The sequence below is a fragment of the Ctenocephalides felis genome, unplaced genomic scaffold (assembly GCF_003426905.1).
Source record: "Ctenocephalides felis isolate EL2017-DRISC unplaced genomic scaffold, ASM342690v1 CF-g0.4_SCAFFOLD_01956, whole genome shotgun sequence".
Lineage (NCBI taxonomy): Eukaryota > Metazoa > Arthropoda > Insecta > Siphonaptera > Pulicidae > Ctenocephalides > Ctenocephalides felis.
The window spans coordinates 3,881-18,585 of NW_020538110.1; the positions used below are offsets into that span (position 1 = coordinate 3,881).

At 27.0% G+C, this 14,705-nt stretch overlaps 1 long non-coding RNA gene across 1 annotated transcript; it reads right to left on the reverse strand.

The window, feature by feature from the left end:
* Positions 1 to 12,029: 12,029 nt before the first annotated feature.
* On the reverse strand, positions 12,030 to 12,510 carry LOC113380216. Its single transcript, XR_003367335.1, has 3 exons — positions 12,422 to 12,510; positions 12,241 to 12,351; positions 12,030 to 12,168 (listed from the first exon to the last, which is right to left on the reverse strand). It is a non-coding gene; the product is annotated as an uncharacterized LOC113380216 (long non-coding RNA).
* Between the last annotated feature and the right edge of the window lie 2,195 nt (positions 12,511 to 14,705).

Genomic DNA, 14,705 nt, shown 5'->3' on the forward strand with positions numbered 1-14,705 from the left:
ACAAGTCATAACATTTAACCTTTCGCTACGGAATTTACTTTTCGCAGGAGTGTCGCTGCTGTACGGGAGTGCTCCTGTACAGAATGCCGCTCAGTTGCACTACTGAACGGAAAGACGGACACAACGATATATTTTAAAATAATACTATGATTATCAATAAAATGTGTTTAAATATTATAAAAAATACACAGAGCGAAAGGATTATTATTTCATGCAAATGTTTATGTGTATTTCATTGTTTTAGGAATATTTTCATATGCGTACCGTCGATAAGTCAAACTTAGCCTTATTATGTTTGCAAGTATTACCAAATTACAAAAAATTAAATTATCATCCATATTTGTTTTTAATTCCTGAAAGAGAAAGTTTGTTTTTCGCCAGAAATCCGATTTCTTAATTTTATGTTATTGAGACCAACTTTGCAAAAACTATTTGTGTGTGTGTGTAGGTGAGCCAATTTTTGACTTTTTGTCGACATTTTCTCAAAAACTATTAGACCGACTTTAAAAATTTAAAAGCAATTCGATGTAACTCGATAAAGAATAGCTTTTGCGCGACTATCGAAACGATAACAAACTGTGTAAAATATTTTATTCCTACCCGGCTCTTTCTTCGTAATTATGTACTAATTTTTTTTCCGAAACTTTATATGATGATAGTGTAGTCTGAAATAACAAATTAAAATATTATAGTCCCACGATAAGCAGTTGAATTATAATAATTTATCAAAGTATAGAATTTCGCCGCGTGCTTAAGCGATTCCAATCAGAATCTATGCCGAGTTTATGTGCGTTACTATTGATTACCGTTGACGTCCATACTTGTATACATTTTCAGATCACGATACAGATGAAATAATATGCGCTAAGCAAATTAATTTAATTTATACAATTGCAGATATTATAAGTATGTTTAAAAGACTATGCAACTGGATCGCATTGATTACTGTTTTATGAAAGCGAAAATATTTTTGAAATGAACAGTTCAAAATTTTATCTAAAAATGCAAAATCTCTATTTTCTATTGGTAAGGAGCACTCTATTTTTATTGATTAAGTGGATTAGGTATACATATCGCCCATATCGGGAAGTTCATAAACTTGCCTTGAGGCAAAATGCTACTTACTCACAACCAGTCATTTAATAATTAAATAGATGTATATTGCTTATTAAATGTATACTACTGCTAATATTATATATATATATATATAAATATATATATATATATATATATATATATCGAATTAATCTTCAACTAGTACCAGGCAACTTTGTGCGATGGGGTTTCCCATAATGCAGTGCCCGAAAGGGCTATTTTCAATTGGATACATTTTTAATCTAGATTTTCAAGTGAGAATGGGTATCACATCTATGGGCTCGTTATTATATTATGTTATATTACATATTTCCTTTTGTGCATAAAAAATTAGAAGGCATACATGAAATGAAAATGGAAAAGATTACAAGAATCTATTTCATTTTATGTTATTAGCACACATTAGCTTATAGGATATGTATTCCGATTGCTAATTATAAATAAAAAGAAAAAAATTATCAATAGATATGAACTAATTTTGAGAAAAAAAACTCTGTAAATATATTATTAGTAATACATATGATGTATATATGTGACACTTGCATAGAATACTAAAACTCTCAGTAATTGTGGATCAATTTATGTAACAGTAACTATCAGTAATTGTGGATTAATAACTTCTGCTGATTTGACTTAATAGTGTTATTGATGCAGCAATGCCGGATAAGGCCTATTTTTTATGGAAACATTGCTATCGTACAAACCGATGCCGATACTGCTTGACATCAGGCTGCTCGAGATTTCTGCTTTTTTTAATTTTTTTTTTATTTCAGTCAAATGGCTGAAGGAGCACTTGATACGATCAGCACTTACCCTGTGTACTTGCTTAGATGCAACGGCAGCATTTGGAATTTTTACAAGCGCCAAAGATCAAAAGTGTAAGTTTGTAAATCTATTCGATTATATTTATTGCCTTCATTAACCAGCTGCTCTGCTATGCAAAACTTAATAACAAATAAATTATATATTTAGCACAATGTTTTGACGAGGTTTCTGCAGAAAATCCTAAAACGATTTTGAAAATATAAAAACGCAGGAAAGATATGTTTGGAATAGTACTAATTAGCTTTCGGTAAAGATTGGTCAAGCCGTTTCTTCATAATTATTTGTAATTTTTTTTGTATTTTAATGAAATTTTGTATCCTTCATTTATACATGTTTATATATGGTATCCATATAGAAGTTAACATCTTTAAATAATGTATAAAATTTGTAAATATTGTAACACCGCAAAAAAGAGTATAATGAAAAATTGATTGAAATTTGTAATAATATTTGCGTCAAAAAGTTTAAAATAGTATCATAAATGTAAGTCCAACCTGTTTTCCAAGTTAAATAGTATTTAAGAAATGAATGTTAGTCGATCCTACAAAAGCTCACGATTACGCTCAACTTAACAGTTAAGTTAGTATAATCCTTGTAAATATAATGTTCTGATCTGATTGCATCTCATCATGGGAAATTAAATTTAAATTTAATTAATTCACATTTTTAATAAACAATTTAAAACTGAATTTTACTTTTTCATGTGTTTTTCAGATTTTTTCAAAACAAATATTGTCCTGTCTATCTGAAAATGAGCTCCAGACAATATTGGCAATTTTGGCGCAATATTTCAATATTGGCTCTGTTTAGACCACGATTCATTGTTACTGGAAAAATATTATGAAAAGTTTGTATATGTTTCAAAAATATTTTTTTAAATATAAGACAAAATAAGATATAAGGTAAAATGTAAGATGAAACAGAGTATTGACTATGAAATTTGTATTCTTTGACAATAAGATCATGTGCCTGTTAAAGTACGACTAATGACATTGGAATCTTCCTGTAAATGGTAGAGTAAAATAATTTTTACGGTTTAGGTAAATCTGATAAAATACAATTAGGCAAATACATTGAAAAGTATATACATTCAACTGCATAAAAATCTGTTCTAGACACATGAATTTAAAATAATGCCTATTTCTCAAGGTCGTCAAAATAAAATAAAGTTAACTTACGAAAACAAAAACACTATGATATCTATTATAACATCCGCGTGATAATTTTCATAACAAAAAATACTGTCTATTCTAATTCCTCTCGTTATCCCCGCTACAGACAAATTCATGCAGTTCCATATGTGCAATACTATGCAAATAAAATTGAAATTGTTGATTTGCGATATTAATTACATAATTGAATTAGAAACTTCATTGGATTCTATATCTATATATATATATATATATATATATATATATATATATATCAAGATTAGCATGACAGGTAAACTAGCAGTATTAGCATAAGAAGACTATTAATTCTGTGAAAGATCGGTTCTGATAATTGGTGGTACTTGTAACACAACCAAATTATTGTTGCATATATATATATATATATATATATATATATATATATATATATATATATATATATATATATTAATATTGGTGGCTATTAGCTAAAGGGCAATATAATTTATTCAGTTATCTAGTCCAATATCATCAAAAGAGAGCATACCATCCAAACACTCTAATGAAACACCTGCTAAAACAAGTACCTATGAGAAGATTAAAAAGAAAGTGGCCGCAAGATATAATAACTTAATATCAATATATTTATGTAAGGATATTCCCCACTGGGAGAATTTCTAAAAGCCCTGTACCCGTCAGCAAATAACCTCATTGAACCCAAGGTTCAGATTGGTTATAAGAAATAAATAAATAAAGAAAAGTTATCCAGTCCAGTGGCATTTTTAAAATATAATATCATTTTTAATTGGGGTCAAAATAAGCATTGAATAACGCAGTGATTTCCAACCTGTGGGGGCGCGCCCCCCTGGGGGGGCGCTATACCGTTCCAAGGGGGCGTGAAGCTGTTTCAAAAATATTATTTTTAAATGCTGAGTAAGTGTCAAAACAAATCAGCAAAATACTTAAAGTACTTCTAAGAGTGTTTGAGCTCAAAAAAGAAATTGCTATATTTCTTGCTGATAACAAAAGAGACGGAGCAATCTTGTTTTAGGACACAAAGTTCCTCGCAAAATTTGCGTATTTAGTTGATATTTTTCAAAGACTTAGCGATTTAAATAAATCAATGCAAGGATCTCAAATTCGTGCTTTTGTTCAGAAAGACAAGATTACGGCTTTTATGAGGAAATTAGAACTGTGCTTAGCTAGTATCAAATAACTTTATAACTTTAACATGTTTCCCACTTTTAAAATTACTTGTGTTACTGATGAAACAGAAGTACGTATAAAGATCTTATTATTATCATATGACTAGTCTACGAAACCAATTTTTGCATTACTTTATCTAATTACGTCCAAATACGAATGGATTAGAAATCCATTTGTCATTGAGAAACATAATGATTTTGGTCATTCAACAGCAGAGCAGAAAATGATAATTGATCTAGTGATAGCACATTGTAGCAGATGTTTCAGGACGAAAATATATTGTTGAGTTTTGGTTACCAATAAAGGACGATTTTCCTACTTTGACAAATAATGCTTTAGAAATTTTATCACCATTTGTGAGATCTTACTTATGTCAAACAGAAAATTCTTATAATAAATAGTTATGTTTGTATGTATATTTTTTATAATACTATGTATTATTTGGCTTAATTTCAGTTATATTAGGTATATTTAAATTAAATTGTTAGAAAAATAAAAAGGGGGGGGCGCAATATTTTTTTCATTCAAAAGGGGGGCGCAAGGAAGAAAAGGTTGGAAACCGCTGATGTAAATGTTGAACGTGACGATAGTAAAAGCTGTAGAAAGAATTATTGCTTTACTTATTACATTATTTTTTCTTATGAATTTATTTAAGATAAGTTGAATTTCTTGATTGGCAGTTTCTTGATTATTTTTCATTGTACTATGTATATAATTTAGTATTTCACAATATTCATTGTGGTAAATTAGTAATGTCACTCCTTTCATGGTTAATGAAGTAAACAAAAATACTGAACCACCTCTCGACGTTAATCGTAATAAATTGTTTCGATTTTCGTAAAGATAAAAATATTCAGTAATATTGAATGCTAGTATAAATAACATAATTAAGTATCCTCTTAATATATTCAATCGTTGAAACTTAGCATCTTTGTACTGAATCAACCCCAACAAATTCAAAACTGTAATTTAATAAAAACTATTAATATTAATATACCAATTGAAATGCTTAATATTTATTGTTTGCCTTGTAAATTTATCTTGACTATTGCGTTATCCTTTACTTGAGGGTCCATTGATATAGGTTTTATCGCCTTAGCACGGTATATATATTTGTAACTTTAATATTAATACACGAAAAATTTAAATTAAAAAAATGTAAATATAAATATCACCAATTCAAAGAGTTAAATATTTGGTTGATTATTGCTCGAATTATGTGACTTTTCTTTAATATTCGAATTAGCTAAAAATGATATTTAAAACCCACCAACTAACTGTCATGTGAAATGAATGCTTATTTTTTTCATAATAATTTTATATAATATGGAAATATTGAATGTTACTATAAAACAATAATTTAACTACCGGAGCTTTTCATTACAGTACTAAAAAATTAATTAAATATAATCGATAAGTTGGCATAAAAATTGCTTTGATTTTTTATTAATGATAGTACACAAAGAATTGACATAATAAATCGCAGATATAATCCCACATTCATATGATTATATTTTGCATAATTTACATGTTCTTATAAATTCTTTAACATACATTATTTGCGCATCTGACATCAAATTAAAATTTCAATTGCTATTTCAAGTTATTGCTGTCGGTTAACAAATAAACTGAATTGTTAATAATTATTGTTTGTCTTGTAAATTTATCTTGATTATTGTATTATCCTTTACTTGAGGTTTTGCCACATTTTTATATATATTATCGTTTTATTATAATAGAAGAAAAAATTAAATTTAGATAAACAAAAATTTAACTGTAAATATCACCAATGGGTAAATTAGTTCGTTGAATACCGCGCCGAAGTGTACTAAAACTTTTTTCCAACTGTTGCAAGAAATATGATGTACATTTATATAAATAAAAAAATTATTTATTTATTTATATCTTAAATTAGTGGAAATATTAAGTGTTCTTGAGTATGAATCACTTTAGATTAACTACCGGAAAATTCTATTATATAAATATAATCCGATAATTTGGCATAAAAATAGGTTTGATTTTTTATTCATGATATGAGGAATTTACCAAATCTAGTGTGTGTTTTTTATAGCCTCATATAATTACACACATTCATGTGAAGATTATATTATTAATAATTTATAAGTTTTTATAAATTTTTTAACATATATTATTGGCACATATAGAGATCAAATTAAATTATTTTTTACGTTTCAATTATATGAATTTTATCATGAAATTGATAAATAGTAATAATAGAAATATATTTTTCTTTTATATTTTTAGAATATATTATACTTGATAGAACATATTATTTATTTTTTAACTTCCCGTAGGGTAAGTTATTGTAATCGTCAAAAAATCGGAATTGAAAATTTTTACATTTCTTCACGTTTTGAAGGTTTCTGAACATTTTGGCATACCTCAGAAAAAATGGATGTGTGTGTATGTATGTATGGATACAAATTTTCGTCCACGTTTTCGGCCGCACTGATCAACCGATTTGAATGGTTAAAAAAACATTCGATTCCTATTGATAGGGAGATGTGCTGATTAGTTTTTGGCAAAGGCAGTTCGAGCAGTTACGGAGATAAAGAGCAAAGAGTGCAGGAAATAGAAATAGAGTTTTTGAGAGAACGGAGCACCCGATTTGAATGATCTAAAAAACATTCAATTTGTAATGATTGTGAGAAGTGGTTATTAGTTTTTGGTAAAGGCAGACCCAGCCATTTCGAAAATACAGAGCTAAATGTGCAAAAAATGGCAGTTTTTGAAGGAACTAAGCTTCCGATTTAAATGATTCAAAAAAATTCTGCCTTTAACACAATAATTGATTTTGGAAAAAAAAATTGTTTCAAAATTATTTTTTAAATTTTTTTTTTCAAAAAAAATTTTTTTGTATATCGAAAATAATTCAGATTAAATTTAATTCTGACTAAAGTTCTAATAAGCTTTAAACAAATAATTTCAACTTTGCAATTCATTTTATATAATTCTTATAAATATTAGACAATGTTACAATATTTATAATATAATCTATCTGAAAACATTCAATATTCCTCGAACATTTCGTTACGGTACGGGAAGTTTCAGCAATTTGCCTTAAGGCACGATGCCATACACCCCACTAGTTTTATTCTCTATTTTATTCACAATTGTCCAATTAAGGACATTTAATAAATTTGGATAATTTACAATTGTCAACCGTACAGGAACATTGTACACTAAATTGACTTGTTAGAAAACAACTATATCTATTGATAATCTCGATTATTTACTTAACAAATAATTTCTTATAAATAATGACTAAGTTATTTCAATCTTCATCAGGAAAATTGATGACTTAAATCCAGTGGCGCTTTTCTTTTCAATCTACGTCGATAGTTCTCTATTATAAAGGAGTTTGCTAGTGAACATATTATGATCGAATCTTTATAAATAATTTTGAATTGCTAGTATTATATCATCTTTGCTGATTTCTAAACCATATCATTAAATTTTTTGTCAATTTGATTTTGTAAACAATCCGTCGCTGATCTGTACTAATTTTCATTCAGTTGTCTTAAGAGAGCGACCGCGCTGTAAGATGATCGCGTTATCTGATGAAAATATACAATACGTTAATATTTTGCTTAAATAAATTAACTAGCAAAAATTAAATTAATAATATTTAAAGCAAAAATGAAATTAATAATTAATGCTATGGTGCAAATATGTAATCAATTATTATATTTGTTGCGAATTGAGGTTATAAATATCAAAAAAATAATGCACGTGTGATTTATTATATGATGAAAGTAATTTTTTTAGATTTAGATCTATTCTTTATATTTATACAAACCATTATCAAAGTGCTCATGTCCATGGGGAATAATCCAGCCCTCATCATGAGAGGTCTTTGAGCGCGCAGTATCATCATTTGAATCGCCCGCTTACAACGCGGTTCCGTATCAAGCCAATTCGATTCGTACGCAGCCTCGGAAAGCTTAGTGCTCTTTAGTAATAATATAGTTAATAATAGTAGTGGATTTATATGAACAATGCATTTGAACATTACCTCAATTACTATATCGTTGGCATGCCAATAGTACATGAAGAAAATTAGAAAAATTGTTCCCACATATCCCCAAGTTATGAATAGCTCTAAGCCGAATGGTATCTGTAATATGTACTCGATAATGTTATAAATTATTAAGTAAATATTTTCCTACATGGAAGGTATGTTTGACGTTTTCAACTCTTTGTAGTAGAAGTTTTGTTTTCGCCAGAAAATCTTATTTGCTAATTTTGTTGTCTTGGTATTTCAAGTCATGTTGATAAAACTTATTAAGAACTCGCGCTGTTCAGTTTCAAGTGACGATCTGCTTTTTTATAATTAGCAGATAAATGCAAAAAAATTGTACGTGTTTTAGCCAAAAATTCTGATTTGATTTTGAAGTTGCAAATAGCTGATACAGTTAGGAATTGTAAAATGGAAATGTTGCTGTTTTACGAAATGTAAAAAAAATAATGGCAATAACATGATTTTGAAATCTGGACTTCAGAAAACAGTATTAACCTTTGTCAAATTCAATAATAAATTTTTGAAATTTATTTTGAATGTTGGTTATCAAAATCTTTATTCGTTTTTGATACGAAGTTGTCAATCAAATATTAAAACAAAATAATGTGGTGAAATAATTAAGTAATTGTTAAAATTAAAATATCTCTCTTACGTGTGTTGGCAATATATAAACCAGATTTATCTAATGTTTTATGAATAATAATAGTTCAAAAATTAATGTGTTACCAAAGACATAGTGAATATTTCTCCACATAAAATGATTGCAACAATTATGGAGTCCATGTTCATTGGAATTTTTATTATGTAACTGATGTTCTCCATCCACCTTTAAACAAAAGTTTGAATTTTATTTAGTTCGAATAAAATTCCATAATTGAAAATTTTGCACTCATACTTGATTATTTGCAAATGCTCTTCTATTAAATGGATTATGGTTTTATAATGATTTCCGTCGATTGTTAATTCTCGAAAGTGTTTAACTTTATAATTATGAATTTCAATTATGCACTGGATGAATGATAAAAACGAAATAATTAGTGTGTTCCAAATTGGTAGCAATGGACCCGCTAACAATAGCATAAGTTCTAGTATCACAGAAATAAATATTGTGTTTTCTTCAACTGGAACATAGGGAATGTAAAAAGCTACGAATGAAACATGAATTTCTTCTCCAGGCCTATTGAAAAGTTAAATTTGTTGCAATTAATAAATCCATGTAACATTCTGATCGAAACATTTGAAGGAATTAATTAAGTTACTTACTTTGCGAATACAAACAGTGCAAATATCATGTAAATATTAAACATAACAGCAGTAACAGCTGTAGAGATTATTACTGCTTTAGTTATTACATTACTTTTTCTGACGAATTTACTTAAAATAAGTTGAATTTCATAATTGCCACTTTCTTGAATATTTTTTATTGTGATATGTAGATAATTTAGTATTTCAGAATATTTATTGTGGTAAATTATCATTGTCACTGTTTTCACGATTATTGAACTATACATGAATACTGAACCACCTCTCGTCGATAATCGTAATACATTGTTCCGATTCTCATAAATATATAAATATTGAGTTACATTAAATAATAGTATTAATAATAAAATTAAGTATCCTCTTAATGTATGCAATCGTTGAAATTTAGAATCTTTGTAATAAATCAACCCCATCAAATTTAAAACTGAAATTTAATAAATAATATTAATATTTATATATTATTTGAAATAATTAATATATTTTTTCTTTGCCTTGTAAATGAATCTTGACTATTGCGTTATCCTTCACTTGTGGGTCCATTGAACTAGGATTTTTGGAGTTAGTATAATATATGTATTTGTAATTTTATTAATAATAGGTATAAAAATTAAATTTAGACAAAAAAAATGTAAATGTAAATGTCACCGATTCTAACAGTTAAATATTTGTTTGAATATCGCGAGAGTTATATGGTGACCCTTCTTTAATCTTCGAAAGGACTATAAATGCCCCCTAAACAATTTTACATTGCCGTTAGATTGCAGTTATATAACATCTGTTACCTGTTACATTGCGGCAACCTTATCAAATGCATTGCCTGAAGGTAACTATTTCCGCATCAAGTGCGTTACAATGTGCGTTACATTGTGAAGTTGCGGTAACTTACGGTAACATACAAATGCAATATAGATATGCGTTACATTGTGAAGTTGCGGTAACTTACGGTAATGTACCTATGCGATATGAATCAGCACTTTTTGCAATGCTTTTAATTTATGCGAAAATAAGTGATTTTCTATAAAAAAAAAGATTTACTCATATTTCATTGTATTTATTATTTAAAATTAATATTTTACAATAAACAAAGTAGCAACAAATATTTTATACTAAATAGAACAGTAACAAATATTTCAAAGTAAACAAAATAGCAACAAATATTTTATAACAAACAAATAGCAACAAATATTTTGTACTAAACAAAACAGTAACAAATATTTTATAACAAACAAATAGCAACAAATATTTTGAACTAAACAAAACAGTAATAAGTATTTTATAACAAACCAATAGCAACAAATATTTGTTGCTATTGTTTGTTATAAAATATTTTGTACTAAACAAAACAGTTTTTATAACAAACAAATAGCAACAAATATTTTGAACTAAACAAAACAGTAATAAGTATTATATAACAAACAAATAGCAACAAATATTTGTTGCTATTGTTTGTTATAAAATATTTTGTACTAAACAAAACAGTAACAAATATTTTATAAGAAACAAATAGCAACAAATATTTTTAACTAAACAAAACAGTAATAAGTATTTTATAACAAACAAATAGCAACAAATATCTGTTGCTATTGTTTGTTATAAAATATTTTGTACTAAACAAAACAGTTTTTATAACAAACAAATAGCAACAAATATTTTGAACTAAACAAAACAGTAATAAGTATTTTATAACAAACAAATAGCAACAAATATTTGTTGCTATTGTTTGTTATAAAATATTTTGTACTAAACAAAACAGTAATAAGTATTTTATAACAAACAAATAGCAACAAATATTTGGTGCTATTGCTTGTTATAAAATATTTTGTACTAAACAAAACAGTAACAAATATTTTATAACAAACTAATAGCAACAAATATTTTACACTAAACAGAACAGTAATAAGTATTTTATACTAAACAAAATAGCAACAAATATTTTATACTAAACAGAACAGTAACAATATTTATAAAGCAATAACAAACCTCATTACAAGACAGTAATAAAAAAAACAATATAATAAACAATACAGCAACAAATATTTTAGACGATACATAAAATTTATATCAATTACATTTATTTTTCGTTATATACACAATGAAAAACAAAATAGTAACCTATTAAACGAAAAAAATAACATAATAAACTAGAATATTTTAAATGTTGAAAATAACAGTATTAAATATGTTATAATAAACAGTAACAAATATTTTTCGAAAACAATAACAAAAATATAAAATTTATATTCATTACAATTATTAATTTCATATTTTCAAATGAAACACAAATTAAATATAAAACTATTTTTAAATGATATTAATTAATAAAAGATGGAAATAAAAATATCTAGTTTTGGTCCAACTATTAAAGCTAATCAAGCTATCTCGACACACCAATATACAGAAACTTTATCACATAATTCCAAATTAGGATGACAATTTTCAAATACAATTATATTTTTTTGCAGACAAACAACATAACTAATAGAATTATAGTTGAGCATTATTAAGCTTTGATATTTTTTTTTATCGAGATACTTCCAACATCTTCATTCTCAATATTCACAATTTGTCTTAATTCCATTGTAGCCCATTCAGTATGTATTATTCCACCTTAAAAACAAATAAGAAAGGTTAAAACAGAATGTATAATAGTAATTAGTTAACAAGAACTATGATATATACCTTTCATTTATTCCTTGTTTTGCTGTTAAAAGCCTCTCGATATTCTTTCATATTAATCACATATGTTATTCGAGGCAATTTAGGATTCAAACCGAGACTTAGAATCCAATCCTAAAAATAAATTATTACAATAATAAAATATAAACCTCAAAAGCCATTAGAAATTTAAACAGTTATTTACCTTTAGTATCTTGTAGCATTGTCGAAAATTAAATTTTCATATCCAAATAATAAGCTCTAGTTTTTTTGAGACATCTCCAAACGCGGGCCTTATAAAAATAATTAGGCTTTTAGCACAGTAACCAACAAATAAATTATACTTACCCTTCATAATATTATATATCAAACAGCACTTCTTAAAATTCATTTTGAGGTTATTTCTTATACTCTTTCGATTTCGACGTAGCTGAACAAATAACACATAAGCAGATATGTAAAGTTTACGCCATATATACTATATATTTTTGCATTTTTAGTTATACACGTAGAACTCAATATTACAAAATATTTAAAATAAAACAAGACAAAACAACTCAACAAAACAACCCCGCATATGACACAGTATAAAATGGCGTTCAGGCGACAGGCTGCAATGCAATGCACTCTGGGAAACCTGACGCCTGAGTCTGAGTCCCTCTGCCGAAAAAGGAAGACAACCGTTAAACGTTTAAAACGTTTAATCGAATTCAAAAATTTTAATATACTTTTTGAAATTTTTGTAAAAACTTCTAAGTTTTTAAATTTTTTGAAAAAATTAGTTTGTTTTAAGTAATTGAAGAAGTTAAAATTCTGTTTTTGTAAAAGAAATGCAATTTATTTCATTTAAAATTTTAAAATTTTTACTGTAACTTCCCGTAGTAAGTTATAGTAGTCGCAAAAAAATCGAGAATGAAAATTTTATCGACGATTTCGGGAACAACATTCGATTCGTATTGATAAAGAGGCGTGCTGATTAGTGTTTGGCAGAGGCAGGTCTAGCCGTTCCGAAGATACGGGGCAAAAAGTTCCAAAATCGGTAACCCAGTTTTTAAGAGAACGGAGCGTCCGAATTTAATAATTCAAAAACCATTATTAAATTTTTGGGAAGGCAGCTCTAGCGGTTACAGAGATCTAGTAAAAAAAATAAAAAAAAAAATTCCATTAGGCGGTCGTGCATGATTATTATCAGATATTTTATTTATTTATTTATTTATTTATTTATTATACGCCAATCGGCTATGGAGATTTTAATAATATGTATCAATTTTGTTTACGTTTGCGTAACGTTTTTATGGGTTCCGTAAAATCGTTTGTTTGTTTAACAGCGACGCGGCGCTTACGCGCTTCGATATTTCATCTCATCAAAAACATTTTTCTTCAAAAGTTTTGATGAATATTGATATAATATATATATATATATATATATATATATATATATATATATATATATATATATATCCGTGCTCTATAACTGATACTACAGAATTTAAAAATTAGATCAATCGATTTTTCATTAAAAAAGTTGTGAAAAATATTTTCTAACAAAACATTGCACATTTATTACATTAGGTAACAAATGTATATAACTTTGTAACTCCCGATATACATTGCGCGTATATTGCACTTAGTTAACATTTGTTATGTAACTTTGCAACTATCGATAAACATTGCGCGTACATTACACTTAGTTAACATTTGTTATATAACTTTGCAACTATCGATATACATTGCGCGTACATTACACTTAGTTAACATTTGTTATATAACTTTGCAACTAAAAGTTACATTGCGCGTACATTACACTTAGTTAACATTTGTTATATAACTTTGCAACTAAAAGTTACATTGCGCTTATATTACATTTAGTTAACATTTGTTATATAACTTTGTAACTAACAAGTTTCATTACGGCAACATGTAGTGTTTACTGGGTGATATTTAAGAACCACCAGCTATCATATAAAAAATAATGTATACTTTTCCGTAGTAAATTTATATAATATATACGGAAATATTCAGTGCTATCGAATATTACTCTAAAACAGTACTTAAACAACCAGAACATTTCATTATACTACTAAAAAATTAAATAAAGATAATCGATAAATTGGCATAAAAAATGCTTTGATTTTTTATTCATGATATCACAAAGAATTGACATAATAAAGTATGTCATTCGTATCCACATACATTTGATGATTACATTCTTACAAATTCTTTAACATACCTATACTATTTGCATTTATAAAATCAAATTAAACTAGTCGGGTGTATGGCATTGTGCCTTAAGGCAAGTTGCTGGAACTTCCCGTACCGTAACGAATGGTCGAGGAATACTGAATGTTTTCAAATAGATTATTATTAATATTGTAGCATTGTCTAATATTTATAAGAATTATATAAACTGAATTGCAAAGTTGAAATTATTTGTTTAAAGTATATTAGAACTATAGTTAGAATTAAAAATAAAATCTGAATTATTTTCG